The sequence below is a fragment of the Lactuca virosa genome, chromosome 4, assembly GCF_052849685.1.
Source record: "Lactuca virosa cultivar CGN04683 chromosome 4, Lactuca_virosa_CGN04683_v6, whole genome shotgun sequence".
NCBI lineage: Eukaryota > Viridiplantae > Streptophyta > Magnoliopsida > Asterales > Asteraceae > Lactuca > Lactuca virosa.
In genome coordinates, this window is record NC_136429.1 from 507,953,107 (window position 1) to 507,958,813 (window position 5,707).

A 5,707-nucleotide genomic window follows, 5' to 3' on the forward strand; every position below is an offset into this window, starting at 1 on the left:
TATTACGTGGTTCGGATTCGGTGTAAATCCTACGTCCACGGGCTGCAACTAGATTTTCTTATTAACTCAATAAGATTACAATTTATAACTCTACAAGTTATATTTGATGCACACATACAAAGAGTTACATTGCACATATATATATTGAGATGTGCCGTAAACTTTTCTTCAATTCACATATTGTGAATATAATATTGCGGCCGTTCATTACCGAAAGTATGCATAGTCAAAGAAATATTAAACAATTGTTTAATTGATAGCCACCGTCCAACAATATTATTAAACAATTGATAGTGGGTCCAATTCAATATTCAATTGTTTTAATTTCCAAGTTTCATTTATGGCCCTTGAACTCTTAGGAACTTGTCAATTTATTCAAGACTCCATAAATCTTAACAAAGATCGTGACCACTCTTCATAGTTATCTCCTCGAAAAATTACGGGAGTAATGAGGTTACTTGGATTATCTTTGGAACCTAAGTAGTAAGGAGATGTGAAATCAATCTTAGGAGGTTCTGATTTGGGTTCATCGCCAGCCATGACGAATTGAGAGAAGATGCACCAAGTGCTAACTTGGCTCCGATACCATGAAACGACACTTTTCCTCTGCTTTAGATTGGTACACATTGAAATAATAAATATAATAACCTAATGAGCCACTGCATATTAGAGCAAGATTAAGCCTTAAATATAAGCCCAAAGATACATTTATATACACATAATAATAATAATGCCAACAAAATACCAAAACACCATATAGGCCCCCTGGATGCCTTTGCAAAAAAAGATAACATAAAATTCCATACCAACTTCTTGCTCAGTTCAACTAATGGAGCATAAACATTGATAATGAAACAAAAGAATTATAGTACACTCATTCACCTTCCACAATTATTAGGTTATAAATAAAAGTGATTTTTTAACAAAACAGGCAAATCCTATATAGAAATAAGACCACGCCACAAGATTCTTGAACTATTACCAAAAAAATCAAAAGAAAATTTTCCCCACAATCTTTTCAATACGAATCTCTACCCTATACGATAGATATTATAAAAGAATATGAAAAAACAAATAATGTTCGAAAATTACACAAATAAAATGGCCTTTGAGAAATTATGTAATGTTTAAAGTGCCAAATGTGTACAACCACCACCAATATGTATTAGTAGTGATCATTCAAATCTAAACATTATAAAATGGAGTGGGTCTCATGTTCGAATCCCAAAAAATCATGATGGTATAACTTATCATTTAAATGAGTATTAAGGGTATAATTATAAGATATACCTTGTTATTATTTATATATATATACTAATTTACAACTGCATGATGAACAGTTTTTCTTTGTGATTGGTGGGATTTTTTTTTCTTTATGTTTTGTTTACTTTCTGAATTTAATGTATATAATACTTAATTCACAGATATGGGTCGGTGACTGCTACGTGTTATCTCCTGTAAACCCACCCATTCCCTAACCGATGACATAACGATTGCATTGTTTCTTCCAATAATCACCGCTTCATCTCGATCATCCCTGTTTCTTTCATAGTTCCTCACCGCCTTCCCTTTTATCTCTTTCGTTCTGGATGGTTCCCACCGGTATAATAGTCCCCCACCAACAAGCCCATCTCAATCACATGTTCATACTCCGCCACCGTCGCTGCACCACCAGCTTCGGCCTCCGCTCAAGATCAGGTTTTTAATTTCGCCACTGGACCCACCACGCTGCCCGAAAATGTTATCCGTAAAGCCGAATCGGAGCTCTACAATTGGCGGGGAGCTGGAATGAGTGTTATGGAGATGAGTCACAGAGAGAAGGAATTCCTCTCCATCATCCAAAAAGCAGAGTCAGATCTGAGACAGTTACTCGATATCTCCGAAGATTACGCCGTTCTCCTCCTCCAAGGCGACGCCACCACCCAATCCGCCGACATCCCTCTCAACATCTGTACACCCGAAGATCCCGTTGATTACATTGTGACCGGGTCGTGGGGCGACAAGCCATTCAAGGAAGCAACAAAATACTGCAAGCCTAAGGTGATCTGGTCCGGTAAATCGGAGAAATACACCGCGATTCCGTCGTTCGATGAGTTGGATCAGAACCAGAACGCCAGGTATTTGCATATATGCGCGAATGAAACTATTCATATGGTCTTTCAGAAGATCCAGGTGACTAATTGATCTTGATCAGGTAATAGATGAGTATCAAAAGTGTTTGGTTATTCATGGAGGACAATACAAGCTGATAGCACCCAACCATACACAACCTTAATCAAGTGGATAGCTGATGGTTTCCGGATTCCTTTCTGTTCATTTAATCAACGATATTGGAGGTAAATTTTCTTCTTTTAGTTCAATTTCGTTGTAATTTTACAAGATTGTTGCTGTGTGTTTCTTGAATGCCTTTGTAGTTGTAAATATGATCTAATTTCAACGATTTGTATCAGGATCTATCATCAGGTTGCTTAATTTTTCAAGACACGGCGTGTTGAAAAACATTTCATCAGCTCTCAAACCCTTAAGCGAGAAATACACAGAAGACAAAGGAATCAAATCTGTGAGAAGTCATGCCCACCAGCTGTTTGATATAAGTTCTCAGTTGCAGTATAAACTGAACTGGTAAAGTTACAAATGGTTGAACTGCTGAAGTTTTCTTCTAAAGTCACTCGTAAGTTTTTTTTTCCTGAAAGTGATTGAAATTTCTCAGACGGTTGAGGCAATATCTTTATAGACAATGTCATATGATGCAAAAACAACCTCGGAAGCATATGTGTTTGTTTATGGTTCGATAACAAATTCTTCATTTATTTCTAATTTTCTCCTATATTTCGATGCATGTTGCAGAAAACGAAGCCAATGGTGGAAAGGGAAGGTCTTGGGAAGGATAAACAAGGTATCACATAACATTAATGTTGAAGTTCTTGCATTTTGTCTTTTGTTGTGCATATAGTTTTTGTAGTTATGCTAATTATGTTTTTTTGGCTATCTTATAAATCATTTGGTTTTCATATTTTTAAAATCTGATTTAGATTGTTTCTCTACAATGTGAGATTTATGTTTTTATTTTGATTTTCTTTGTTTTTGGAAATTCTTTTTTCTATTGAAGACATCTCTTTCATAAATAAGATGTACATTTATGAATTCTTTTATATTGTTATTATGTACAATACCTATTTCTTTCATTCCAGATAACAACACCTAATTACCTAATAGATTGATTTTGTTGTGTATTTTCAGGAATCTTGAGAAGGTAAGGATACTAAAGTATCCTGAAAAATGAATAATTACATGATAGGAATATCTTTACAACCTCCATTACCCGGTTGAAGAAGGAAAGAGGAGTTAGGAAGTGCTTTTGTCTTATTAAAAGTATTTAAGGTTTGGATATAGTTTTATTATTCTGTTGATTTTGAAATGAATTTGTGCTTTTGTTTTTATCTGATCTTTCAAGTTGGAAGACACATAACGAAAGGGCTAAATGTTTGTTTGTCATCAAAAGAATGTGTGTTGCTAATCTTTTCATTTAATCTGTTTAGGTCTAAATGAAAGAAATAGCATTGTACTACAGATCTATTATAACATTTCATTTGTCTGCTATCTCAGAAAAGTTGAACAACATCTTCAACATTTCTTTCTCAGTCATGCTTAACTATCGATCAAAGGGGAATGTGACTTTGATTTTTTTAGTGTGCAACAAAGTCAAACCTAAAAAAAGAAAAAAAGAAAAAAGGAAAGGGGAGTTCTATAATACCCATTTTGGAAAAGAAGCATCTCTCTTTTTTGGTTCTCGGAGTACTGGGCAACAAAAAAGGAAGAGAACGAACAAAAATGTTTTTTTTTCTTTTTGTTTTGTTTTTTGCTGCTTAATTCTCAATTGGGGACCAATCTTTTGTTCGTTTGGTTCTTGGTTGAATTAGCACACATGTTGAATCTAGGATTTTAGTGTCTTCTGTACTCTTTACACTTAATTTTTCTCTGACTAAGTTTTTTAAATTAACCCTTGGTAAATAAATATAAAAGGTTTGAACATCAACAATTTTGGTTCTTTAGTTTTTATTATTTAGAGATATTTATTTCAGTTGCTTTTGTAGTTTGTATTTTTCTGAATTTAGATGGTAATATTGTAATTGAAGAGAAATATGCATGGGAAAAAAGTCAGATCATTGATATGTATTTAAAAGATTGCCCAAATCTCCAAATATCAGAAGTGCAATTTCTCCGCAAGTAAATCTCCATTTTCAATCTTTCTCATACATTTCATTGAATTTTCTAATACATTTGTCATTCTTTCCAATAGACATGCAAGTTATTTTAATTCTAGACATACAACTGCTTTTTCATTTTGAAAGATTGATCCAACTAACATCTAATCTCATTCCCCCAAATTATACATCTACATACACTTCATTTCATGGGTAAGACTTGCCTTTTTTTTTTGTTGATCAAAGTTCTTATTCCGACATATTACATTCTGATTATGTTTGCAGAACTCCATCAATTGGGTTAAAAAGTTGTTCCTATTATCGTAAGGACGGTTGCTCACTTGGTGATGCCAAGTCTAAGGTAGAACATATGACATTCTTGATCATAATGATATATCTAACTGATCTGTGTGTGAATTTTAACTAACCACTAATACTGGTGGGGGATAGGTCATAATGTAATTAATCTGTGTGTGTTTTTTTTTTTTTTTTTTTTTTTTTTGCGACTCATGTGCTCTTAAGTATGAGGAGAAAGGTATCTTGCATTCTGAGGGTTTATAATCAGGTAAAGCTGCTGATCATTTTTTATAATTTGAAGGAAATGAATAACACAAAACCCGCAAACAGATTTTTTTTAAAATTCAGCAGCGATTTCGAGGAAGGAAAGAAGATATTTCAAATCCACAAGGAACAAATGGATCTTGCTATCCAACTGTTGTTCATACTTCATCTTCCTGGAGCAAGGTACCAATGATTTCAATTACAATTGAACTATGTATTTCAAGCTCTAACCTTGGAAAGAGTTTACCTTCTTCTGATCAAAACAAAACGATTTTGAATCTACACTGGATGTATTAGCATATGAAAATGGCTTGAAATACTCGAGGTATGTATTTGATATTTGTTTTTCAGTGTATAGAAACCAAGGGCTGATTTGTCTTTTCACAGGGAGGCTTTTGGTGACTTTAAAGATGGGTCATTTGATCATGAGAAATGTGATTCCTTTGACTAATCAAACTTTGTTGACCTAGATTGGACAAATGAAAGGTGTTAAAACTTCACCATTGAACCCTTCCCTCTGTATTGTATGCAATTTACATTAGCCATCTCCTTCAATGATGTACAACCAAAAAATTACCTTGGAGCATACGCTATAACATTGTACTTTGTTTCGTTTCAAAAATAGTAGAATGCAAATCCAACCCCGCAAAGCGGGGATTCTTCACTAGTTGTAATGAAAATAGATTTATTGATAGATTGGATAAGGGACTAACTCGTTTTTAGCTTTGATACGTTGACTTGTATTCATAAAAAAAAATTGTACCATTCTTCTTACTTTTAAAAGAACACCAATACCATTTGTGACCAATTTTCTAACTTCTCCATCATTACTTCATGTATCCTTAGAAAAGTAACCATCACAAAGTCATCGTTGGATTCTTACCAGGTAAGCGTTAAGTGATCTTTATGTTTAATATGTGATTGTACTGAACTAATTAGGA

At 33.8% G+C, this 5,707-nt stretch overlaps 1 long non-coding RNA gene across 6 annotated transcripts; it reads left to right on the forward strand.

Moving 5' to 3' along the window:
* Positions 1-1,238: 1,238 nt before the first annotated feature.
* On the forward strand, positions 1,239-5,495 carry LOC145109378 (uncharacterized). 6 transcript variants are annotated; one of them, XR_013708984.1, is made up of 9 exons: positions 1,239-1,271; positions 1,425-2,117; positions 2,195-2,336; positions 2,451-2,671; positions 2,848-2,896; positions 3,241-4,566; positions 4,728-4,770; positions 4,833-5,091; positions 5,154-5,495. It is a non-coding gene; the product is annotated as an uncharacterized LOC145109378 (long non-coding RNA). The 6 variants fall into 6 exon arrangements; XR_013708986.1 differs by having other exon boundaries at positions 4,851-5,091; XR_013708987.1 differs by having other exon boundaries at positions 4,854-5,091.
* Positions 5,496-5,707: the final 212 nt, after the last annotated feature.